This window comes from Aythya fuligula, chromosome 1 (assembly GCF_009819795.1).
Source record: "Aythya fuligula isolate bAytFul2 chromosome 1, bAytFul2.pri, whole genome shotgun sequence".
Lineage (NCBI taxonomy): Eukaryota > Metazoa > Chordata > Aves > Anseriformes > Anatidae > Aythya > Aythya fuligula.
Genome location: NC_045559.1, coordinates 79,116,805 through 79,144,200, shown reverse-complemented (window position 1 = coordinate 79,144,200; position 27,396 = coordinate 79,116,805). Strand labels below are relative to the sequence as shown.

At 38.2% G+C, this 27,396-nt stretch overlaps 1 long non-coding RNA gene across 1 annotated transcript; it reads left to right on the top strand.

Annotated features, from left to right (window-relative positions):
• Positions 1-15: 15 nt before the first annotated feature.
• LOC116502188 lies at positions 16-27,054 on the top strand. The gene is made up of 3 exons (XR_004254544.1): positions 16-682; positions 23,770-23,900; positions 26,326-27,054. It is a non-coding gene; the product is annotated as an uncharacterized LOC116502188 (long non-coding RNA).
• The last annotated feature ends 342 nt before the right edge of the window (positions 27,055-27,396 follow it).

The window sequence follows — 27,396 nt, the reverse complement described above, 5'->3', positions numbered from 1 at the left end:
TTAGTTTTACAGTTTTACACTTTCATTATCTTTTTGAGACCAAAAGAAAAATAGTACTGTCTGCTGTGACTAGATTTGATCCAAGTGCACAACAGATCAAAAACAGTAGGGAGTGGATAGATGTAACATGAAGGTAGAATATGAGTGCAGTATCTGCAAAACTACTCCTTTATTCTACACTCCAGATTGCTTTGGCACAAGTACCAGTCACCTTGATGTATCCATACCATTTTTGTACATAGCTCACTGTTATTAATTATTGTAGACTGGAAATGGATGGCACTTAAAGAATATAATGTCTTGCCACACTACTGAAATAACCATTGTGTGGCATATACCTCGGATTCAGATGGAAAGCATCACCTTTCACCAAAACACATCCTTGTTTTCCTTTGTTTCCAAACAAAATCTTTTCAGTGCTGTGGATATTACAGTTAAGATGTCATTGAGAGATGAATGAGAAATTATCTTCATCCTGATAACACAGCACTGTACAACTCACTAGTGAAGACTGACATGAAATTGCTTCTTTAAATCAAGGCGCTGTGTTACTATTTTTCTTGCAAAGGACATCTCATCCCCTCAATCTCCTGTTGTATTGCTGAAGGATGTTTCATGCCTTTACCAAGTACGGTGATACTGGAAGACTAGGAGAAAGGAGTCTTGATTGTCAACACTCAAGGTTCGTTTTTATCATTTTTTTTCTATCACTTAGGTAAATATTAAGTCGGGATTATGGTTTATGCAAGTACCTCAGATATATGCACTGCAGTAAATTTAAATCAGCCTTGCTGAACAGTGCTTTAACATTTTCTGCCCAGACACAACTTATGCTTACTTGTCTCTTACCATGCCCATTCAACAATAATGGCCAAATGAATGACATTTTCCTTCCTATTCAGTAAAACAGTCATGATGAGTGCCAAGCAAGTAGAATTTTTCATGTTTAGTGTGAAGAACTGTTACATAAATCTCAGCCCAAAACCAAAATATGGGGAGGGGGAAGGGAAGTGGGGAGGAGGTTGAATCTGAAAACAGAGAACTGGCTCTTTCACATTAATTTTGGGTGTTGGTTTCTTAGGTGTTTTGCTTGTTTATTTAGATGGACAATAATATTGTAATATTCTAAGAAGCTATCTGCATTAGACTAACAAAGTGCCCAGTCCAGGTGCATTCCAGATTTGGGCAGATCTGTGCTTTAGTAAGTCTTTTTTTGCATCAAGGTGAGGTGCAGAATTAGCCCTTTGATGAGGTTGAATCTAAAATGGAACAAAGAAATGATATAATTGCCTGTTGCAATCGCCATGATCTAGATTGTTGATGTACTTAGAATGAAGCTTTTTCACTCAGGGAAGTATATTGATTGACTTTCAGTGATTAAATCCATCTAACTCACCTGAATAAGTACTAAACAATTCATTGAGTTTTGCAGGATGACGTTTTGGTGGCGTCTTCCCCTGATGACTACCCTCACATTCCTGACCACTTTCCTCTTCTATAGTTAGCTCTTCTAGTCACACACTGTGGTGGATTAGACTGTCAGCTTGTCAGAGCAGGGAGACTTTGTGTAAATACAGTCCCTTGTTTAACAGTTCAATCCTGCTTGTGGCTAAAGCTTTTGTATATTAATAATCTGAAAGTGGTATGTAACAGAAATTATTGCAATTAGTGGAGAAACACTGGTGTAAAAGTGATGTAGGTGAAAGCAGATCAGGCCTATTGGTACTGAGTCTTAAAAGCTCATTCCTAATAGAAAGGGAAAGCCTGGCCTCCCTCCTTGCTTATCACTTTTCTTCCTTCTGTTTTGTGCCCTTTTTTTCTTACCATGAACTGGTTCTGTCCTTGTACAAGTGCACGTGCAAGTGATGCCTCCTATTCTAGGAGCTCTTGAGCTCACTATTCTGGCAGAAAATCCAGCACAGTAACAACAGCACCAAAGTAGATAGTTTTCTGTTAAATTAGTGAGCTGGAAAGCAAGTGAATGCCAAAGCCAGTGCAAGGAAGGAGGGGGAACCTTAGTGGTTCAGAGAAGTTAGCAAGCAGGGAGAACTGAAATCCTCACCCTTCAGTGGCATTAAACTCTTACATTGTCATGACTGCTTCCTGAACCTCAATTAGTGTTTGTAGATACCACAGGACTTGTTCTAGCAAGATGCTGGAAAACTTTAACTTCCCTCTGGAGCCAGTATGCTCTGGATTGCTGCTATAACTTAGAGTAGAATTTGTCTTAATCAAGATCAAGCTCTGTGAGAGCACAAAAATCTGATTTTTCCACAAGGTTGGATGCTGGCTTCTCAAATCATTCTTCAACCTTCAGTTTGGACATCGTTTTTCCATAATAAAACAACAGAACTTTCCAACAACAGCAACAAAAATATATTCTCAAAATGTAGTTGAAAATATTTGTGTGGCATAGCTTTTTAAATTAGTTGTTAAGTGCAGTCTGAACTCAGCTTTGACACCTTTACAAAGATGTATAATTTCTGTTGGCTTATATGACAGTAAAGGATATGCTTTCTAAAGAGAGAGGTTGATGCCAGGCACTGAGTAATACAACCAGAAACATGGTTAGAGTACAGTTCAGAAAAGCATTTACTATGGGCTCAGCTTTAAGTACATATTTAAGTGAAACATTAATCAGCAAGCATTTTGGTTGCACAGATCTTGGAGAATGTTACTCAGAGATGATATAAGTACCTTGCTGAAACCTTAGGGCCACTAGTTTCTGTTGGACTTCAGTGCAAATATTTAGGTACTTGGTACAGTTTGTGAGTCTGAAAACAAGTGGTGCTGCAAGACATTGAATCAGAACACCAGATTCTTACTGCAGAAAGAATGCCTGTCCCTGCAGCCGCTATTCATCAGAGCAGTACTCTTGACATGATCAGTTGTAAACTGAGTACCAGGACTGCTTTCATGAAGAATTAGCACTTTGGCTTGGATAAGATTGTGCATTTCCAGCAGCAAGAACCTGCACTTACTCTGGTTAATTTTGTTGTCAAGTTCCTTCACTGAGTTTAGTAGGCACCATGTATCTCTGTGCCGGGGATACAAACAGTGCAGAAGCCTTGTAACATGTTGATGCAAATTGATGATGTGAAAGAAAATGAGAGGAAAAAGAGAATCAAATCTGAGAAAGTTCATGTAAACGTGAAAGAAGGAAGAAAATATAGGCTGTGCATGCCAAATCTAGGCACATTTCAAGAAGGAAATCTGTCAAACCATAATTGGTTTTATGTTAGCTGATCTGGAATTGAAAGAAATCTGAATAAACCTGTCTGAAATATCACAATCCACAAGATATCAGGCCTTAATGAATAACAATTCATTGTAAACATTAAAAATAAATAAATAAAAGGAAAACAACATATTTTTATAAACCTTTGTCTAGGAGCTATGTCACAAAGGATTCCTCACGCCACACATGCCTGTATGCCATAGCTATTAATGGCTTTTCATCTTGTGCAGGACAATATGCACTGAAATGCATTACCCCTCCATTTTGAGGATGCTGAACTGAATATTCTTTTGGGTCACCATTAACACGAGTTTAGGTTGCTCAGCATGGCTCCAAGGGGAGTCTATATTCCCATTTTACTTTTCCATCATTCTAAAAATGATAAAACAGCAACAGTTACATAACATCATTCATCTCCCAGTGCTTTATGAACAAAAGTACAATGATCTTATACATGCAAGCAGTGTAAGAGAAAAGGCTGCAGAAGGGAAGACCAGGTTTTTCATAGGGGAGGGTGCTAGGAGAGGCACAAATGTAAGTAGGCTTGGCTGGACTGGGACATCTGAAACATGAGATCACCAGAAGCAGGGAGGGAGGGAGGGAGGGAGGGAGGGAGGGAGGAAGGAGAGGGATTCACTCTGTGGTCCCCTTTCTGCTTCCCTGCATGTCTCTGGCTGACTCTACAGTTAAGAACGGAATGCCAGCATCTGTGCACTGGGACCCATCTGGAGGGGGCCACAATGCAGCATGAACAAATCCCTCTTTCATTTTTATTTGGGCTATATTAAGAGAAAATGGCACTTCCGCTGACTGTTCCTCGGCTTCTCCTGTTGCAAACACCACTCTCTGAGGCTGTTCTTGCAGTAGTGGTAGTGGTGATGAGGGCTGTTGAGTCACAGCACATTGAGCACTCTCTGAAGTAGCTTTGCTTCTCCTTGTGCTTCCATCCACTTCAAAATAGGTAACAAAGGAAATACCAGTGCACTTTCTCTCACAGAAAATACATAAGTAAAAAGCTTTTCTCTTCTGAAACACATCAGTGAAGCTAGTTCTGAGGTAAAACAGGGAGACCATTTAGTGGTGTGCAACAGTTCTGCTTAGCCGTAGTGAGTAATGTAGCTGCCCAGCAGAGATTTGTTTGGGTCATTTGGCAAGATATCATGCTCAGTAGTGAAATTTGACAATGTCCTGCAGACAGATTGCCACCGTACTTATGGAAAAATGAAAAGAGAGCTTGATAGACCTAATGACTTTGGTCTTGCAACTTGCCCAGTATAGGGTCAGTATGTTGTATGGTGGTCAACGTGTTGGAAAGATCTCACTAGTAATGAGATTGATCCTGTTCAGGATAGAGGAGCAACAAGAAAACTGTGAGATAACACTTTAACAGAATATTCCTGCTTTTGGTGCAGCTGTCATTGTGTGACCATCAACTTCACTAACCTCCTCTGTTAAGCTAACTTAGTTAATTTTTTAAAATGAAATAGAAAAGATCCTTATAATATTATAGCCATTAAAATCATTCTTCCAAGGCATTCTCCCAAGGCCGTTTTGTGTATTTGTAACTTTTCTAAGTTTTTCTTTCACTGTCTTGTTGTATGCATTAACTGCTCCTCACTTCTCTTTGTTACCTTACTGGATTTCTGTTGCTTTTGCCTTAATTTGAGACCGAAGTGTGCTGATACTCTTCACTGAACTTGGATCATGCTGTCTGATGTTACTGTGGAAACTCATACCAGGAATAAACATGGAAATTCTCCAGTAACTACTTTTGGGTCCACTTGCTAGAATATCCCCCGTATTTGTATGATGAAACATTGTGAAAAATATGGGTATTGTATCATTAAAATCATGGCTAATTATATGAAATAAGAATATTTATGGCAATTGTAATACAAAAAAAGTAAAGCTTGTAATGATATGACTAAAAACTTAATTGGAATTAGAAGTTGCAAAGAAAAATAGCTTATTTAAAGAAAAATAACAGCATGCATACACAATTAGCATTAAATATTGCAGTGCTTCCTTGCTTGTGTAATCTAATATAGTGTCCTTATTTGGTATTTCTTGATTCCCAGGTATCCATATTGTATTTTTACCAGGGCTGAAAAAGGCAAAACCATAGGCAGACCTGGAGTTGTTGTTAACTAATGCATTGAAGATGGTTTGTTTACCTGGAGGCATTTTCTTCCTTCTTTTCTCAGTAGTACCAGCTAGTGTAAGAAAAGCACACTTCTCTCTCCATAAGTACTGAAAGAGAGCATGTTTATAAGCTTTGTTGAAAACACCTAAGGATTGAACCCAGTGATTGTAGCTCTAGATTCTCACCACAACGTCATCACTACTTAACTTTGTCATGTTCTCAACTGTTGTAAATGCATGATGCTAGATTCTCTGCTTGTAGTAGCCAATGGGCCACTCTCCTCTGAACTTATAACTCAAGTGGCCTCTGTAAAGTAATCACATCTTTTTGCCAATGTGGTGAATCCAAAACAGTAATGAGTTGTCCATTCTGCATTCTAAAATCCCATTCCTAGGGCACAATCGGTAACTAGTCTAATTTTTGGAATAGCTTTGAATGCCCATCTTCAGGGCTTTCTTTAGAAATTTTCTGCTAAGGATATATACCTGAATTTTGTTTTCATTTTTACCTGGGTGAATCCAAAAAAAAAAAAAAAAAAAAAAAAAAAAAAAAGGTGGATCTGCTTGTTCGGGAAGAGATAGATGCAACAGCCTTCGTAATTTTCTCCTTATTTGGCATGGAAATAAGGTTACCTTTTCCAGTAGAATAATGTTACTTTGAATTTTCATTGAGGTGACATGACTTGGAAATGGCTTCGTCTAACAGTAAAATTAATAACCTTCCTAGCTGGCAACAGAGCATTACAGCACAGGTGGCCTGTATGGTTACTGCAGAATTAATTATCCAGACAGAATTTAGAAGTAAAGTGTTGTCTGTATTAGTAATTCAGACAAGTTGGTTGTCATCAGGAGGATGTTTCCAAAGAAATCACTGCAGGTTGTAACACTTCTCTGACATGCTGGATCTCATTTCTGTGTTTCAACTACAATACGCCACATATACTGTCATTTGCTATTTTGTGGGAAGCAGCCTTTAAACAGCCAGAGATAACTGCCTTTCTTTCATGTTTGTTGTTGTTTTCTCCTCTATAATTTATGTCACCCATTGCAATCCTTCTCACACGAGTGACTGAGGCTGAGGGCTCCCCAATTTTCACAGATATTAACTGAAAAAACCAAGATCCGAGATGAAGAGTTGCTTCTACAAGTAGAAGTGATTATGTTTTTGCCTTCTATTGATCCTTCACTCTTCCAACTTTGATTATTCCATTCTCAGATTACCCTGGCCTTTACCCTTTGGATTAATACCTCACTGTGCATTCTTACCTTCACTTTTGTCACCGTCCATTTGGTAGTGATAGCAGTCATTACTGCAAAGCAGTAACTGGCAGAGCTGTCCTACTGCTGTGCATAGTAGATGTGATTACTGCTGGTAATTCCACAGCTGCCTCCCTTCAGTTTGAGATGGACACATTGCTAGAGTTAGTTGTGTTTGAAGTTGACGTAGGAAAACATCTTGCTAGAGAAGACACCTTTGATGGAAATCAATAACAGTACTCGTCTCAAGAGTATTCCATCCTCCTCAAATTTAAAAAGGAAGCCAATTGGGAGATAAAAGTTGAAATATGCAGTCTCTTCTGTCAGTTCATGGCCTCAACCAAGTCCAGGTAGCAGAGGCTGTGTGGTCTGTATCATGTAGGAGTACACAGAGTACATGTACAATGAAGCCTTGCAGCTCTGCTAATGAGAATACAATTGTGTAATAAAAACAGATCCAGGATTGCAGTTTGTGTGAAGATATTGGAAGAAGAAGTACAATTTAAAAATACTAATTGATAGCACCTCTGTCTAAAGGTCTGAGGTATATGCAGGGAGCAGAGGTCAGTAAGGCTGAAATTCCTTTGTTGTGTGGTAGCACTTCACTGGTGGTGTCCTAGTACTTGGTAGCTCCCTGGAAATACATTCCAAGGTTTTCTTTGCTCCCTCCAGAGTTGATAGGGATTAGTTTAGATTCTAACAAAAATTAGATACTCCATACTGAATTCTCTCAAGAAAGTTCGGCATAGTTAAATCTCTTCTAGCTCTTCTCTCTTTTCTCTGTTCAGTTGTACGTAGAAATACATGCAGCTGGGAGGGGTGGGGGAGTGGGAAGCTGAACATGATTTGAATTATTTAAGCAGTGTAGCCTTAGAATTTCTTTTCTGTTGTTTAAAATTATTTGAAAATCTGAGGGGGTGTAATTGAGGGAATGCTTAAGTGTTAATTTTCAGAGCAAATTTTATGAGTTCCGCAGTTCAGAAAGCACTATAATTTTCAAGGCAATGCTGCCTTATGTAAAGACAAGAAAGGTTATTGTGGTAGTACTCCAGTAATATAAAATAATGAAATAATTAAAATAATGTCACGTTGATATTATTTTATTATTACGCAATTAATTCTCAGAATGTTCTATTTAGGAAATATAATCTTTAACATGCTTAGAAATTCTGGCCATGAAAGGGAATTGATGCTAAGAAATGATTGGTCTGAAGGGTGAAAACAATTCTGAGAAGTAGTATCTTCCAGTTAAAGTTTACCCACTGTGTTTTGCAGGAAGTAAGATTCATTGGGCCAAGTAAGAAACATAGGGAAGAGAAGGAATCTATAGCTGGGATATCAGTACATTTGCCTCAGAAAGGAATGGTGGCTCCCAGAGGTGCTTCTGTATTACAGCTTTGGGCAAAATACTTACACAGCATCTCAATGGATCATGTTTTAAAAGTCTACTCGGTGTGTTGAAAGAAAGGATGCAGGTACCTCTATTTATGGAGATCCAGACTGTAGATCCTAAGAAGATACCAGCATCCTGTTGGGGGCCTCAGGGAGTAAATCCCAGTAAACATCAAAATTTCAGTCAGATTCCCAGGGCCCACTTTTCCCACACAGTATCTCTGAATGACCTTTTGTGAACATACTAAGTATAGTGGCTCTCATGTCAGTTTGTAGAATGTTTAGAGAAGCCTTGAACCTCTCAGTGTAGTAGTCAAGGCATTTCAGTCTAGATTCCTCTGGAGCCAAGAAGAGCGCTGTTTGATTCTTTAGTGGCCCTGTCCCCATGACTGATGAAGCACAGAAGAGCACTATTAGCTTACTAACTCAGGTAACTCACAGGTTACTCACTCAGGTAACTCACAGGTTACAATGCTTATAACAGGTAAACTACGGCCAAGTTGATAATTAATATTACAGAATGGGGAAAAGTTACTTACAAGAAGCTAGCATTTTCTTATTTTTATTTGTTACCTTTCTCTAATAGTTAATACTGCAGTCTGATGCAGAATTTGCTTGACTGCATAAAAGAATGCCCACAAGCTCGTTCTAGTTGGGTTTGGTGTGTTGTTTTTGTTGTTGTTTTGTTTTTCATCTTGAGAATTTCAGACTGATGTTCTAAAATGAAACCATTTTAAACAGATGCTAGAAGAATTCCAAGAAATGTAAGAGTGATCTCAGTGATGCATACTGATAAAAGAACAGAGGCTGAGGAGTGTAGGATTTTTGAGCATAAGAGGGAAAACACTCTGGATGGCTTGGAAACATTTTTAAAATGTAATTTGCACTGCTTCCTGCTAGTGGAAAATGGGGTAGGTTCTTTTTAGTAAGGAAGCTGAATATTCCACTGAGGCGGAGATATGAATTCTCATAGACATCCTGACTAAATCTATATTAGAAAATGAAATGCTCCCAGGACCATTCTCTGTCACTGAGGCCAAATGGCATATAGCAGCCTGTGCTCTTTCCCTCCATAACAAGGTGACCAGAAGCAGATTGCCTAATGGGTTCAGTTCCTGGCCTGTGCTAATTCCCGGATTGTGCCTAGATAGTATTTGGGAGAGAGCTTTTTTGTACAGACTTGCCAGTGTGACCAGAAGCTTTTAACAGTATAGGTGATTGGGATTAATTGCCCAGGAATATTTCCTCAAACTGTTTAATTGACAAGTGCAGTGTGTCCATTAAATAGCTTCTGTTTCACACTTAGGGCTGAGAAGTACACCCCACTTTGATACTGCACGGTATCTTGCCTTCAGACAATTTCTTGGAGTACCTTAAAAAGCTTTACATATTCCACCTGTTGGTAATTTCTAACCTTAAACAATAGTCAGTCTCTGTTCACTGATCAGAATTATTTCTGCAGAGTTCTGTTCACATCTAATTCTGCTTCCACGTGAACTTGTGTATAAGCAAATATACTAAAAGTCACTACAAAAGTCCCCCACTTTCCTAAGTGCAAGTGGAGAACACGTGAATCTGACAGTGAGAACAGGATACTGTTGCTTTCTTTTTTGTGTGCCTGACTTTTCTGTATGCACCATCCTGTTGTAAGCTATCCATTGTGTGTCAATCACTGCACCTTGTAATTCTGCTTAGGAACTGTAGTACAATAAAGACTCTGGTGGCCAAGCACATTATCTGTTCTTGTTATATGGCAGACTGTATTGGAAAACACAGATAAAAATACAAATACAGATAAAAAATACAAAGAAATTCAGGCAGCAGGAGACCTACAGAGATCTCATTGAAGCCAGTGTCCTTCTCAACAAAATGGTCAGCCTCACCTAAGTGATCTGCAGATATTTGCCTAGCTTGTAACTGAAGATACTTCTGTGCTGGTCCACTCTGTTTACACTGTGGATTAGGTTTATATTCCTTTTCATATATGCTAAAAAGTTAAATTTGGTCCTAAATTTATTGCAAACTGAGAGGGGATTAGTGATAGGTCAAAATATGTAAATACTTTCTGACCACTGTTAGCTTTCAAATGTTTGTGACTTCTCTAAATCCATGTGAGATAGCCTCAGAAATATGTGCATGCAGGAAAGGACTGGTCTGAAAGCATTGCTAAGCTTTTCTTACAAAGCATTAGGATTTTGCATGTAATACTGAAAACAAAACTATTACAAGTGCATGTACCTGTTACTGCTTCCAGTGCTGTAAAACAGTGGAGCACCCAGCACAGGGGTAGAGTGAACCACCACTAGAATTCTTCTGTAGCTTCCAGGAGAATCTGTGTGGCAGCATTTGCTCTGTTGTGGTTGCCAGGGACTGGAACATTAGTTACATTTAGTCAGATTGAGAAGGAAGTGTGATGTCTAGAAGTAAACTTCAACTTCAGATCTTTTCTGATGTGGTAATTTGTAGATCATGACAACAATAACTGCAATAATTTAAGATGTTAATGACCTCAGCCATCCCAACAAATAGGTAAGAAGCAAGTCACTCTGAATGAAGTGTTAAGGGCAGGTAAATGTATCGATGGGATTTCATTGTTTTAGTGTTTGTAGACAGAACAACTTATGATCTTCCAGTAAACCTAGTCTTTCTTCTAATGACTCAGTTTTGTTCTTAGTCTCTGTTTTCTGACAGAGTTTGTCATCCTTCTAGGAGGATTGGCAGGACAAGACTTCTGAGTGCTGGAGACCTGTCCAATTATGGCAATTTAAACAAATATTCTGAAGAATTTCTGCTGTGGAGGGGGTTTTACTCCAGCAAATGAGTGGGCAGGCTTATTGTGGGGTTTATGTCTTATGCAACCGTGAGAACTTGAGGTCTGGAATGCCTAGATCCACCACCTGGAAAGTTTCATTAAACTTCCCAGGGCATCAGTCTTCAAAGTCTGTTTCAGTAATGAATAATCATATTTAGGAATTATTCAATACCTAGAGACAGAACACATTCTTAAATGGATATTAAAAAACAACAACAACAAAACAAGAAGTCAAAAGTATAATTCAAACCAAACACACATTAGAGGTGTAACAAATGGCTAAGTCCCACATAGGATTACAATCAAAGTTTTACAATTTATTAAATGAATAGAGGTAAGCAAACAGCGCTGGGTGCGCCAGGAGTCTCTGCTCCACCAAGACACACACAAGTTACATCAGGCGGCTGGTTTTTATGCTCCTAGGCTCCTACATATTCATTATTACTTCTAGAAAAGGCAGGGAACTAATTATAATTAGTTCCTGGAATCTGAACTCTCCTACTGGTGCATGCGTATCAGTCTCTGGGGGTCCCTCTGGGGGTCTCTTATGCTGAAGGCTCGTAGTCTTCCTCCCAGGCTTTTTTTCTTGTCTTCCCTTGTCCATCTTGGCCGGATGTCGGAGACTTGTACAGCATCCCCTGCAAGCTTTGTCTTTTAGTCATCCTTCAGCTTTTCACTTCTCCTTAATCTCTTGGTCAGATATCAGAGACTTGCATAGTGTCCCATGCAATAGTCACGATAGTTAGCAGTTATTCTGAAACCCCTTTGTTCTCTTATCCCCTATTGACACGAATTGCTGGACCATTCCTTTGCAAAATACAAGAACTATATACATTAACCACTCAGTTTTTCTTAGACTTGTAGTTATACAAGGGTATGTAAGACAGAAAGTCACATTCCATCATATCATGCGGCCCTAGCATTGTTCCATATTGACACAAATCAGATGAACACATTTCACAGAGGTAAGTGACCAAAATCATTATGGGAGCTGGTAAGGAGAAGGGGCTTTTCTAATAATTAGCCTTGGAGAGAGAAGTTGTGATGTCATTATTGCAGTGTTTATGGGCAGAGTGATATATATTTAAAATATTTCAGGATTCCATCCGGCCCTTTGTTCACTCTGTGAATTAGTCCTACTGAAACCAACTTTTGTTCTGTTCCAGCAGTCCTACTCATATAGACTTGAGGTTTGCAGTCATGTCCTTTTCCCTTGAGTTTTGACAGACTAAACAAAGCAGAGACCTCTCTTATAGTGTTAGCATGTTGAGAACATGTGCTGTGGGGAGAAGAAAGTGTGAGGTAGAATACTGATTATTGTCCAAACTTAGCTAGCTACTTAGCGTAGCACATCTTGCTCATCTATATGTATTTCCTAGCAGGTAATGCTGGGAAGGTGTGTGAAGGGCCCACATTTGGAAGAGACAATAATGGGAGACCAATGTCTGTAGCAAAGTGCTCATGCAAAAATGCTTCTTCCCTGGGGAAGCTCTCCCACAGCTAGATGTAGTGTTATCTAGCTGTCTGGTTCTAATTCCAGGACTGCAAAGAGAGCATGGCTCTTAAAACTCTGTCTGGGATTTTTATTTTTGTATTTATTTATTTATTTATTTATTTATTTTCTGCTGTTGGGTAATTAACCCAAGCATTCAAGAATCAGTCTTTAATTTCATATACCATCCATTCTTTATCCCCCAAATCCATACTACTTCTTTATCTGATTTTCTAATTGAATTATAATGGGTGTAAATGCACACTGTTAAATTTCCTCCTGTTATTTGCATAGAACTCAGAGACAGGAGCCAGTGTAACATACTTTGAATTTGTTTTCCTTTTAAGAAGGAGTTTTCATTTTAGATTTAATTATTTATTTATTTTTCCTGGGCTAATGCACATCTGATGTCAGGCTTCCCAGATGAGAATGGTTAGACTGGTGCTGACATTTTTAGAAATATGTGCAAATGGAAAAATATCCTGGGAGTTCTGCCAATGGCTGATTCTGTAAAGTTTTAGAGTCCCTGCTGAACAGGAGACATGAGCCAGGTACCTTTATAGAAAAGAAGTCTTACTCATGAAGTACCTACTTGGGTGTGTTCAAGGAGTGCCTTCTCAATTTAAGAAAAAAGCAGAAGGGAATTCCAGAAGATTCTGATTCTGTTAGGAGATACTTATTCACCTTTCAGACCAAATGATAAACAGATGATTTAGCATCTTTCTCAAAGGAAGGCACAACTACAGCAAAAGATCCTGGCAAAAACAAAACAAAACAAAACAAACAAACAAACAACAACACACACACACACACAAAAAAAAAACAAACAAACAACAACAACAACAACAAAAAAAAACAAACACCACACACACACACAAACAACAACAACAACAAAAGATTTTCCAAGGTTTAACATGCAAGGATAACAAACAAAGTGGTTCAGACAAATTTCCTTCCTGATCCATGGCTATTCCTTCTAGTTCGGTGCTGATGTGACTGGGACAAAATAGTGTAGAGCTGAGTTGATTTGCAGTGAGTCCAACCTTTTCATTTCACACTGAGATGGCAGAATTTGGAGGATGAGTGCAGTTGATTAGTAGTGCTATGAATGTGAATTTTCATAGGCTTTGCAGCATGCTCATTTTAACTGTTCTCAACAGAGCAAATGTCTCATTAACAAATAATAGTCTTTCACGGTGTGCAGGTCAAATGCTGCTCTTTACTCAAGGAGAAGCAGACCACCCTAAGTGAACAGGGGATTGTACATGGGTTAAACCAACACGGGATATACCCTAAGGGTACAATATCAGTGCTTGCTGAGAGCAGATTGGCTATGTCTATATCCAGGGCTGCAGGCGACTCCCGCTGTGTTGCTGGCTCTGTTGAGTTTGGATCTCTGTAGGAGCCTGGGGCCAGGAGCTGGTGCTTTTCACTGAGGCAAAATAGTGCTCAGTGAGTGGCAGGACCTCAGCTCCAGCTGAGCTCAGTGCTTAGCCCCGTCTGCTGACTGGCTGTGTCTTGCCTCTGTGAGAAGCAGAATCTGCTGAATTGCCCCATGGGTCAGTGCTCAATAGGATCAGCAGCTCTTCTTCCGCCCTGCTTGGCATATTCTGTGCAGCTGGCTCTCCCCTCTCCCCTGATGAATGGTAGCATGTTTGAAGCATGCACCATTGTTTTCCCAGCATGAGAACATTTTGCAGAGTCAGCAGTCTCCAGAGCCCAGAATGCTTCATCTCATCATCATCTCTTTTCTGTTTACCTTATGTTATGTTCACTTGTTGACAAGGCCGAGTGGATGTGGCTGTGCCTGGTGCTGCACATACCAGCCCGTGTGTTGTGGAGTGCATATTCTGTCCTTGGCAGGGCTCCCTGGTCTGGCTTATATTATGGATGGCTCCCCACTCAGGGACACTGTGGCTTATTGGTGGTCTGAGCAGAAAGTCTAGGTACAGCTATTTTGACATATGTTAGGACTTCTCTGCAACTGCTGTGTGGAGTACCACAGAAATAGAGTATATCAGCCTTACAGAAGACAGCATGTTGAACTGAGTTGGATCCATTCTGATTCATTCTGTAAAAGGATTCGATTGTTTCCAAGGGGAGAGTTTTTTAGTTACTCTGTGTTTTTGGTTTTGTCTTTTGTCTGTAGTTTTTGAATGTCTTGGCTGTTTTAAAGCAAATTTGGCAGGACTCTAGCCTTAAAAAAAATATTTTAAAACTTTTGTAAAGGTAGCTGAGTGCACAAAGAAAAGATAGCCAAATGAATACTGCTCTTCTTAGGGAAAAGTTACTGCATTAGCTTTCCTAAAATCGTACTCTATGAATACAGGAAGGACATAGTGAATGAAATACATTATTAAAAAAATGTATTCATGGACTTCTCTGAAATGTAGCAAATACTGATTAGATGCCATTTATAGAATTACAGCAAGAAGCAGAGTTGTGCTTAGTAATATGGCAAATAAGAGCATATTTAGACAGAGTCCTTACGTTCTTCTAGCAGTACATTCAGAACAAATTTCAGACTTCTAACTTCTCCTAAAGTCCGTTGTAACTGAGAGACAGAGACAGACAGGCAGAGACCAAGAGACCTCTCCTGATTTCAGTGAGTTTGGGGCCAGGTTTGTCATGGTCTGTCTCATGCCATCCTGGTGTTTTACAAGTTGAGGAAACAAAATCTTGAAACCAAAACTCGTATTCTTTTCTGCTGCATTGAAGTGGAGTGCTTGGAGGGTTAGGAAAGAGTTTTCAAGAAAGCTCTCTCTTTAGTATTAGACTTTAAAAAGGCTGAGTTTATGTAGATTAGTTTGTATGCCCCATAGCATCCATGCACAGCAGTAGTGCTAACTGCAGCTTGTTTTCTTCCTGGAACTGAATAACAGCTCGTCCTATTTCCTTTTGTAAGAATAAAGTACTATGCAGAGAGTTTATTGATTCCTCCCTACTTACCAACCAACTATCCATACGTATTACTTCCACTGGTGGCATTTTCTTTATGGGATAGGACTTCATGGCCTGCTTTGAGAATAGATGGTAAGAAAAGCAAGAAATATTACTGTGCTGTGTTTAAAATGGGACCTGAAAAGCATAACTGGGCCCTGAACTACTTTCCCAAGGTCACATAGTGCCAGGGTGCACGACAGAGAATGTATTTCCTGAATGGGATACTAATATCTTAATTTTAAGTACCATGTGGTCACACTTGCTGCCAACATGTCTTACAATCATAAACTCAAACGAAAGTGTTAAGTATACCTGGCCAGAATTACTGTCAATTTAGTGACATCTAGTAGAATAGTTGTTATATGCAATTTGCTGTTGAATTTACAAATTTGTTTATCACTTCTGCTACTGGCCATTGTGATCTGTTTTATTTACATTCTCATACAGTGTTCATTACTGATTCTGCATTCACCACCTCCAACAATGCTGTAAGAAATGTATCTAACAGCCTTGGTGTATTGTTTCTCTCATCCTCTCCTTGTGAGAGCTGTAAGAAGTGAAGCAATTGGGGATTTTAAAAAGGAAATATGGATATACATGTATTAACAGTATGTGATTTCTAATAAGGCAGCGCAGAAAGTACATGAGTGTACAATGAAGTTTGTTCCTTAACCTTCAGTCTTTAGCTCAGTCCAGAAAGTGTTATTTCCTGTTCCCTTTTGGTAGGAGGTTTTGCTATGCTTGAGGAAAAGGTTCAATCATTGTAACTATCAACTCAGAGCTCTTAGCTATTATTTATTTATTTATTTATTTGTAATATCTTGGGTTGAAATTATGGATCATCCTGAAGTCAGGGCACTTAAACTTCATCAGTTCATATATGGAAAATTTGTGGGGGAATTAGAAGGTGTTTGGTCTGTTGCCATTGCTAAGAAAGAGTACAGCATTTTGTCGTCATTGTAGTGATGGCTTTCTTGTGATATCTGTTTAAAAAAAATGGTAAAATTCTCTCCAGATCAAACACTAGCAACATTTTTAACTTATTACTATGCAAAAATGCAGTATATGTAACAATGCAAAAGTAGACAGGAAAAGCTCTACATTTGAAATCTGTTTTTTTTCAATTAAGCTTATGATGCTGTGAAGTCTGACTCATGGTTGTCAAATCCTCAGCCTATTCCATTTTGTGAAAAAACAGCCTTTTTTGAATGATAATAAATACTGCAGAAAGGCTACAGAAGAGGAGCATAGGCACACAGAACCTGACTTTGTATCCAGTAAGGAATTCAAAATTTTAGAAAAATCTTCATCAAAAGCCTTGTGAATTATTTTGTTTCCCTTTATATTCTTGCATCATTGGAAAATAAATATAACAATCTGCTGCAATACAAATAGAATATAATCTGCTATTTTCTCTTGACCATTGTGAAAGTCTGCTAGAATAGTCAAAGAATGGCATGCACGCGGTTTGTAAAATCATTTTGCATGAAGGGATTTCAAAAAGCTTCCCCAAAAGCTACCTACAAGTTATTAACTCACATTTGGGGACCATCTGCCTAGTAGCTTTTCAAAATAATTCTATAAGCACACAGGCTAAAAGCAAGGAATATCTTACAAAAGCATCTTTTACAGAAATAAAAAAAAAGAGAGAGAAAGAGAGAGAGAAAGAGAGAGAGAGAGAGAGAGAGAGAGAGAGAGAGAGAGAGAGAGAGAGAGAAAGAAAGAAAGAAAGAAAGAAAGAAAGAAAGAAAGAAAGAAAGAAAGAAAGAAAGAAAGAAAGAAAGAAAGAAAGAAAGAAAGAAAGAGAGAAAGGAAGAAAAGGCAAATCCCCAAATAGTTGTTCTTTACCTTTTGTTACTTCTATAGGTTATAAATCATAAGAAGGGACAGAAGTGTAGCTGGGGCATTGCCAAAATATATACATGTTCTGAGAATCATCATGCAGTTTACATTATAGAATTTTGGCCTATTTTGGTTGCAGCTACATTTGTTTGGGCAAAATGCAGTGTCTGTGATATGGGCATTACTATGGGTCATCAGACCTTAGGACGTTACAGCAATTTTCCTGCTGTAGAGAAAGACCACATGTCGGAGATAGGTTTTTTCAAAAGCTGTAAGGCTTCATTTACATGGGAACACTTTGAAAACTTAATCTGAATAATAGCTAGATCTGATGTGTGATGGTGTGATGACTTGAAGTGGTACATACACCTCTGTAAATAAACACATTTGGAATAAAGGTAAGTCTGACTCAATATAACTAAGTCCATATCAGAATATTGAAACAAATTTAAACTTTATTATTTTAAAGGAGAATGACTGCGCAGGGACTAAACAGACTAAAAATGACTTTTTCCTAGACATAAAATCCCCATTTTTAAGAGTCATTTGATAAGTCTGAAAGGACTGAAAATCATTGACAAACTGCCATGCCATGTTTATAATTTGCTGTAAACAAATGGCATAATTTTACAATGCACTCCTTTTGCCATCTGTAGGTGTTGAATGCAATCAGTATGAGCCAGTATGAAGTACAGGTAGAATTGAGAATGACCTGTGCTGCTCAATATGCAGATATGTCATAGCTCTCATCAAATTTCCTGGCTATTGAATGAAGAGTAACTTAATCCTGTGAGCTATGAACAATACTTTACCTTTCCTAGTTGCAAAACAGACTGGTGACCTGGAATTAGGGTCAGAGAAATGTCTGCTCTATTTTTATTTGATTTGAATTGTATCTGGACTCTGAAGGCGTGATACTCTACTACAGAATTTAATGGAAAATTTGCTACTGGTTTCAATAAATACGGGTTTAAGCAGCACTCCTGCTGATTTCAGTAAACTTTCCTACTATCAGTTGGATGGAATAGCAATGTGTCTGCACCTTGCTCAGAAAGAGTGAAAAAAAAACACAGAGACAGCAGTTTGCAAAAGGTTAAGGATGAGATAATTATTATTCACTGTCATCTCTGAACTTAAATTATGATTCAGATTGGTTCTGTGCTCTCCAGAAAGGCATCACATGGAACTATTTAAGGCTGGGTGTCACTGTCAGTGCATAATGTTTAACCTGGATAAAATGGAGCTATAGAAGGCAGGAGGAATTTGAGGCAAATGGGACTGGGGAGTTTCCTTAAGAAAACTTATCTGAGGAGTTATAAGTAACAAAGTGATGTTTAAAGACATTGTATAGCGTCATAGCCACACTAATACTAAGGATTTGAAAAGATAGCTGGAATAGCCATTGATTCCATGTTTTTATTGTCTATAACTTATAATTGTGGATAATCTGGATATTCCCTTAAATATCCTGCCCCTTTGGAATACAGTTAAGTATTTTCCCTGTACAATTTCCTGTGTCACTAATTCCATGGCTTAATTGCATGCCTTGTAAAAAAGTATTTCCTTTTCCTGTTTTTAAACTTCCTGACACATATTTTATTGATTGTCCCTAGCATATTTTTCTCAGTGAACAAAAAGTCCTAGTCTGATTTACTTTGTTCTCTCTAACATAAATTTTGCCGAAAGTCTTATTTATATCCTATATGAAGTAAATAACCCAGTCTTTTCTACAACTTTACATATGATGGTTGATCAAGACCCTGGACCATTAGCATATTTTCTGGGGGCCTTTTCATATGTTTTGAACTCCAGCATCTAAATCTGTTCACAGGATCCTAAATGGTGCTGATCCACTAATTAATGTAAAGGCGGCATGACATTTTCAGCTTCATTTTATTTTCCACATGCACCCTGGCATCTTCATAGCTTTGATTGCAGCTTGCATAGTGATCAAAACCTTCACTTAGCAGGTAGTAAAGGCTGTGTCTGCACTGGTAGTCCTTCGCAGGAACTGAAGAGGAGCACTTACCCAAAGTGGGTGCTGCCAGGTCTTCTGGATGTTCACTGTGGTGAGAGTTGGGCATATTCAAATTTGAATGCTTCTGTTGAACATTCTGGCTATCTTGTCTTTGAACTGCTTGCATAGACATTCCCAGAAGTATTCTAGCCTTTTTTTTTTTTTTTTTTTTTTTTTTTCAGAATGTATACAGATATTTATATCCCTGTAATGCTTAGGAATATTTTTTCTTTATACATGATATTGTTATAAATTTTACTGGCCATTTAGGTGTATATTCATCTAGCTTTTTCCTCCTTCTGAAGGCCCTCAAAGTTCTTTTTTGTCCCAAATAGTTAAAAAAGAAGAAGGGTGGGGGGGGGGGGGGGGAGGGCATGATACTTTATTTCACTTCCACCTCTCCAGAGGAAATGTAAATATTCAAGAAAAGATCAACATGGACCAATGATGACAAGAGATGTGTTAGTGACAGTGACAGTGGACATTCAATAGGAATAAATGACTGCTGCATTCACTGTAAAATTGTCCCCTGAATACAGAATAGGATGTTATGATCTGCTGAGATCTAAAAGTTTTGATTTACTTGTTTCTGTAGGCTTCAGGAGGCTGAGATAGGTTAGTGAATGCTCTAAGTTATGAGGAGCAACAATGAATGATAAAGGACTCCACTGAGCACTGACTGGGTCTGTTAGCCATTTGGAGCTCAATAATCTTATTTCTCTGGAGATGTTCAAATGTTGCAGTGAAAGTAAATCTGTGTGTCTTGGCTGTGGGTGTGTGAGACTCTGCTGAAAGACGGTTTCATCCTTTGCTCTTTTCAATTTGTGAATGGCCTTGTTCTTTGAACAACTAGCAAAGACATTAGTGAGACTGCCTTATCAAGCTGTCCTGCTAATTTTGACAGCCTCTGTGAGGCTCAGAGAGACAACACCTCCTACAGGCTCTAGCAACACCTGTTGAAGTTATATTCTGTCAGACACAACATTGCCTTGCCAGCCTGAATTTGCCTTTGCAGCTGGTAGCTTTAGGACCAGAAACCTGCCCAATACTTCTTTGTGTTGAGGTAGATGGTATTGTTTCAGCTGACTCTTTATTTTTTCTGATGTTATTATATTCCTGGTCTTCATTCCTAGTTCACAGAGAAGTATGCCCTCACATAGCCTGGGCAAAAGCAGGGACAGAGGAAAAGCAATGCCTCAGGATGATCACTCTCATATTAATGAACATATCAGGGCTGATTTAATTAAATAGCATGCATGAAAATGAAAAGCTAATCTGACCCTTTTTGTGGCAGTTAAATTGTGCAGTTTAGATAATTACCAGTGTCTGTCTCAAAAACAATAGGCCCAGCCCTGATTCTATTCAAATCCTTGGAACTTTGCCACTGACTTCCCAATGATCTGAATTGAACTCAGCATTCTCTTTCAGACAGAGAAGAGGATTCTGACAGGAGAATAGTATACCAAATCAGTGTGAGTGACTTGGGACTATAACCAACATTAGAGACTCGGGTTCAAGTTGCTCATTAGAATACTGACAACTTGGGGTTTGAAGTGGCTGTTTGAAATACCAAGAGGATATCTTCTAAATCTGCTTTTTCGTTCTCATCCCTTCCATCTCCTCCCCTCAAAACTCCTCCAATTAATCACATCTACTGCCTAGCACATATCAAAAAATAGTGTAGATCAACCTTTAAGCTGCATTTGACTACCTGGCTGCTGTGTCTGGGAATGTGGCAAGACACAGGAATCTTCCGTTTTAATTTCTTTTTTGTGTATGTTTAAGAGTGTTTGCTGTTTCCTTGGGAAGTCACAAGGAGTGAGACCATTCTTTTCATGTTTTTAGTTAGCATCATGTTTAGACTGGCCCAGAAACAATTGTACAATTGTACAGTTACTGTCCAGGACTCATAGTCTTTCAGCCTACAGTGCCCTTACATAATTTCATCAATCATGTACAAGCAGCTGTCACAGAGACATGTTGTGGGATAAGCTTTCTTGAGGAAGGAATTTCAAGATATTGTCTGCAAGAGCTTGTAAAGACCTAGTGTCCCATCTGAGAACCTTTCCCAGAGAACTCTGAACTACATGTAAAACAGGCATGTTTCCATACTGCATATCTCTTTTGAGACCTAACATCCTCAAAAAAAAAAAAAAAAAAAAAAAAAAAAATGAAAAAGTACCTTGCTTGTCAACTACCGGTGAGCAGTGAGCACACTGGACTGTGCCTCTGCAACTTCCCTCCCTTGTGTTTGGATCACCTGGATGAGACGTGCAAGGAAGTGCAACAACACAGTACCAGCCTGATGTGAATGAAGAGTTCCTGTTTACAAGTGATTTCCCAGCTGTTATGAGCAATCATTTTTCTGGACTTTTTTGCCTCTCAGATGATAAGACAAACCTGAAAACTAAGATATTTCAAAAGCCCCATTTACTTCGTATAATCATCTTAGAACAGCTCCAAACAAATACAGATTCAGGACAAGAGACTGCAGCTCAGCACTACTTGAAAATATTGTTGATGTGAGTTTTACAAGCAAAAAGTTTTGTTTAAGTCAGTAGTACCAAGGAGCCTGTCTATTGAACAGAAAGCCCACAGCTGCTCACAGCAGGACACTGCTGCTTTAACAAGCTTTTCTCTAACTGCTCCAATACCCTGTAGCGGGTGGTTTATGTTGTTGTTGTAATCATCTATCAAACTGCAACATCATTTATTGTCCTGAGGTGCTGACTCTAGTGGAAGCTTCTACTGCAGTTTTCCCAGGCTTCATTTCAGGTCACTAATCATATCCTCCGCAGGCTTTTGCATGGATTGTCCTCCAGCTGGAGGAATTATCCAAGAGAAATGACATGACTTACCAGTCTGGGGTCACATTTCTAGATTGTGAGTGGACTGAGGGAAGCTTCTGTCCTTTGTCTTCATGGAAGACCTGACATTTGAATGTGGTGAAGATGTGCAAGCCTTCAGTCTTAGTTCTTTCTCACGCACATCCTCTTCCCTCCAGGCAGCCAGCTACATTGGGAATGGACAAGAAGAGAGAGCAGAGGATGTGATGGGTGACTTGAGCTGGCATCTGGATGCTGAGCAGCAAAATGTCTCTGCTGGCTTAGGTTACCAACAAAAGATTTGTTGCCTTGTCTCTGAGTCACCATCAGAAATCCACATATAGGACTTGAGTTGAGTTGACAGTATATGAAGTTTGCCCCGAGATGAATTTGGAGAACAAAACAGTGATAGGAATAAAACATATTTTTCTTTATTTTGTTTTGTTTTGTTACCTGCAAAACAAGATTTGATAGAGTGGAAAAGCAGGAGGCCACATGATTTAAAAGGGATAGATAAAGGGCTAGTTGAGACCTTTTGGCAGATTTGTTTGTGAAAGCTGGAATAATGCACTGTAGCACAAATGATCCCTCTGCTAACCTTACCCCATATCCAAGCCATTCCTACCTACCATCTCAGCAAAAAAGCAGAACACTGACTAAATACTTGCTAAAGTCCTTGGAGACCTCACTGCTCCAGTAGCTGTGTGAGACAAATATTGTTACTGAGTGGAATTCTCAGCCCTGAGATTCTCTTTCCTGATACAAGTGTCGTTTTTTGGTAGGATGCAGATATTCCACTGACAAGGTTTCTTTGACTTCTCCTAATGAAAAAGGAGAAAAGATGACCATCTAGCCTTAGATTTATAATATTCTTGAAGGAATACATGGTATCCAATTGCTAATTCACATGTTATTGAGGTATTCCCTCTAACCTAGGGAGTTCACAAAAGAAGTGAACCCTCTCTGTTCTTGGCTTCTGTTTGGTTAGAAAATGCTCTCAGGAAAATGGAGTTGAAAGTGCTGATTCTTGAAAGAGGTCTCTAACACTCAACAGAAACATAAAGAAATGAATGGAATGGAATGGAATGGAATGGAATGGAATGGAATGGAATGGAAATAGCCTAGAAAACTGTGTTTCCTATGATCACTGTCATTTCTGGAATTTGATAATACTCAGATTCCTGTCTAGTTATTTCTGGATTCCAACAGAATCTAGAGTCTAGGACTCGAGAAGATGAGTCCCTTAAGAAGTGTGAATACAGGTTTATACTGCAGCAGACTGGCATGGGATTTTGTATTACAGTACCTAAGCATGCAATTACTAAGGGTTTAAGCATCTAATTCCTCTTATGACCTGGCCTTCATCACATGTCTGCCGGTGAGGGATGGCTCTCACTATTCCATATCAGGTAACTGTGTTTTGGGTTCATGAAGCATAAATCCTTGATGGTCTGTCTGTTGTGGCATCTAAGATCATGCCCTAAGGTGATAAAGCTAGTCAAGAAATGTGTAATGAACAGCTATTTTATTGATACTGCATTTCATTAACGTGTCTCAAAGGGGCCCGCAACACCTCACAGGAGGAGGCTAGTAATTTTTCTAAAGGTTTTGTACAGTGTCAGTTTTCCTTAAGACTACCAGAAATTTGAATTTTTTAACCCTTTTCATATCTAGGGACATTACCAAGGCAATATGAACAGGAAGAACTTCAACCTTCACAAGTACTGAAGACTGATTGCTAGAGAAACTGCACAAGTCAGAGTAGTTGCATGATAAATCAGTAAATAATTCTGTCTCTGTGCTTTTCAGAGTGGCCTGGAGCTCATGCAGTAGTGCAGGTCTCCAGATGGCTTTCCACGGCATCGTCTTCCATAGCACACCAATGAGCCACAGGACTGAGACAGAAATTCCAGTGTGGGGAGGGTGTGAGTCATGAGACGGTGAGTTGAAAGAAACAGCAGGATAAAAATAACAGAGCACAGTATGATGCAGAATATTAATCTCTTACTCTGTGTTATCCTAGCTTGTATTACATACACTACTATATTATACCGTAGATGCTCTACTGCTCAAAACTGACCTCTGTATGCTGCTCTGAAAGATTACGGCTCAGGATGCCAGTTTACAGGGACTTCTAATACTTGTGCCTTTAAGTAGTCTGACAATTCTTAATCAAGTTCATACAGTAAAAACATGTAATCAAAGAGTATAAAAATGCCACTTTTGCAACATTCATCATTTCTATATTTTATATGAATATGTCAAATTAAGTTAATTTTAAATTACAAAGAAAATTCATTTAATTTTAAAATAAAAACAAAAACTGAAATAATTTTTCTTTTAAAATTCCTCTCTTTTTCCAACTTTTTTTTTTGTTTTGGTTTGTTTGTTTGTTTGTTTGTTTGTTTCTTCCTGTTCTCCAGGAACAGGAAAGAAAGAAGAAAAGTACAAAAATACTAAGAAAGCTGACAAAAAAAAATCAACTTTGATTCAAGCTAACACAATTCAGTAGAGAGAAAAAAAAAAAAAGTAGAAAAAGCAGAGGAAAATTTAGGTATTTAAGTTTGAGATGTCATTCCCTATTTTTCTACTCAAATCTACCACTCCATCCTGGCTGAACTTCATGCTGAGAGAATTAGTCACAACAGAATTAGGAGCCCTCATAGGGAACCACTGTTTTCAGTTCAGCTGTTTGAAGTATTTGAGTAAAACATCTAACTCAGTCACCTTGATGCCTCCTACAATCAATGGAACAAGAGAGTGATCTACAGAGAGCTATTTGAAGCTTAGGAAGCCTATTACCATGTTATTTCTCAATTCAGTCAGGAATCTGGGCATCATAACGGCAGCAGGAAACTCTCCTTTAACTTCAAAGGGTACCATCTCTGGCACTAAGTTTTCACTGCAGATTAACACACAGACATCTCTTTTGGAAGAAGACATGTCTTTTGTATTCGGGGATAGGAAGAAGTGTTTATTTTACTTCATATGGATTCAGTTCAAAAATTTTCAAATGGATTTCATGTGGCTTTTTTTATGTTAAGTCACAACTGAGGAACATGAAAACAAGTGACAGGGCAACCTTCTCTGACAAGCAGCAAGGTGACAGTGTGGTCCCTGTGCTGCAGCTCTCAGAATGTGGACAGATGTTTGTAGGGTTCTCCCTCCTACTTGTCCTTTCAGGCTGCCTGAAGGAGTGAAGCATCTGCACACACATTGAAAAAAGGTGCTGTTAAATCATGACCAATCTAAAGACACGTGATTTAAGTCAGGCATGTGTTTGTAAAGTATTATGGCTGAGGTGTATGTTTATGGTCAGAGCAGTTCTCACTCCCTTTCAGACCCAGTTGAAAAGAAATTCTTCAGTTCCTGTAATTGAAACTACTTTGATTAATCCTTTTTATTTATTTTTATTTTTATTTTATTTTTCTTTTTTTTTTCCCATGTTTTGTCTTACAGAGTCTGCCTAGGAAGCTATTTTGGAATATATGTTCTATTTCTTTTTATACTGGTTTTAAGCAGTTATTTTATATTTTTATTTCCATCTATTTAATTTATTCTTTATATTTCAATTTATTTAACTTGTTCTTATGTTCTTATGTATCATGTCTTTTTATTTTCCAATACATAAAGAAAATACATTTATTTTAGAAGTTATAGAAAAATTGAAGTCATTGTAATCATGATGTGATGCCTTTGGAACACATTTTGTTTACTATTTAGTAGCCACTGTTTTTCTTAGGACATTGTTTGTTTGAATGTAACTTTAAGCCCAATAAAGTTCCAAGGACTAATCTCTTGGAAGGGGATATTTTTGGCCTATATTTTCAGAGTGGGAGATTGGAATTAGAAAAGGGTTTAAGTATTTAGGCCTCTATTCAACTCTGAGGTCAGGGGAAATCTGTCCATTGGAAATAGTCATTTTACCAGTTGAATTAGTTGCATGTCAAAATGCTCAGCATGAAGGGGTTGTTACATTTACTGTATTCATTGCAAGCAGATAGGTAGGCCTTGTACCGTGTATATTACTGCAGGGGAGCTGACCTATTTTTCTGAAGAGAATAAAGCCCTCCATAAAAATCTAATTTGCAAGAACAGTAATAGGGGAAGCAATACTGTTTTCCTGTAGGATGTTTCATTATGCATAAAATTGATGAAGGAAACCTTTCCAGCAGGAAAACCACTGATGATGCTTAGTGACACTCAGTTAATATTAGCACTTCTGAAAGAAAAGTGAAATAATGGTGCATTTTTCACTTGAATCTAAGCCATTATTCTGTATGCAGTGTAGAGCCTAATGATTTTATCTTGATACTTTCTATAGTTTTTTTGCATTACCTAAGTGTGGTTGCTTTCCTCTTGCAGATACTGACTATTGGGAAGATACTGTTGCAGAGACTGAAACCAAACATATTTATTCCTTGTTCTCAAATCATCTTTGGTTAGCAGAAATAGCTGAAAAAACTTTCACCTGGACAAATAACTGTGATATCCCCATGAAGCATGCACTCTCAGTGAGATGGATTTCTTCTTTCAAACTGTTAAAAGCCTGTTCTTCTTGGAGGTTTCTTTCATAGAGAAATTGTTTAGTACTACAAAAGGAGTGTTCAGAGTGCAATAAAAATTCAAAACTTTTGAATTCACTCCCAGGCACAAGAAGACCTAACTACCTGAGCTTTTGTTTGGAAATAAATAAATGTCTCTTTTTATCCCCCAAACCACTGGGGCTCTGTGCTTTCTCTTTTGTAAATAAGTTCTTATACTTTGGGTAACTTTTACAATGTTTCTAACATAGCAAATTTTCTCATTGTTCTGGAAGAAGATTCAAATGTTGGTTCTTATTTGCATTCATCTTTATTTATTTTGTAATCTTGAGATACGTTGCATGTCTGGAGTTTGTATTTCAACTTTTAACATAAAACTGCTGTACATACAAATCTAAAATGCATCTGAAGATTAGTCTAATCTTTCATGTGATTCTAACTTGAACATTTTTCTGTTTATGTTTATATTGCTATTTGAAAAATGTGCATTACCTGTATTCTTTATGCCTTTTTTCCTGGCTATAACTCAATAAAATTATTTCCCCCTTCAGCAGATCCACATCACATGTGTATAACAGATATAAGTTTTTAAAAGAATAATGTCTTATAGTCATAAATATCTAAATCTATATCATTATTTTTATCTACAGCCTAATACATTTCTATCTGTAACAGCCTGAACATCTTCTGACATAGGATTTGGGATGGTGAAAAAATTACCAGTCAGTGGTAAATTCAGTTTAGTAGTAATGCTTCACAAGGCTGTTTGGACTTGAATAGTAGATTATTCTATTCCCTAAATGTATATGCTCTTAATTACAATTCTGACTATGGCTAAGTTTAGAACTGGTATTAGCCATGTGAGTCAGTTGGGTGTTACACATTTCATCAG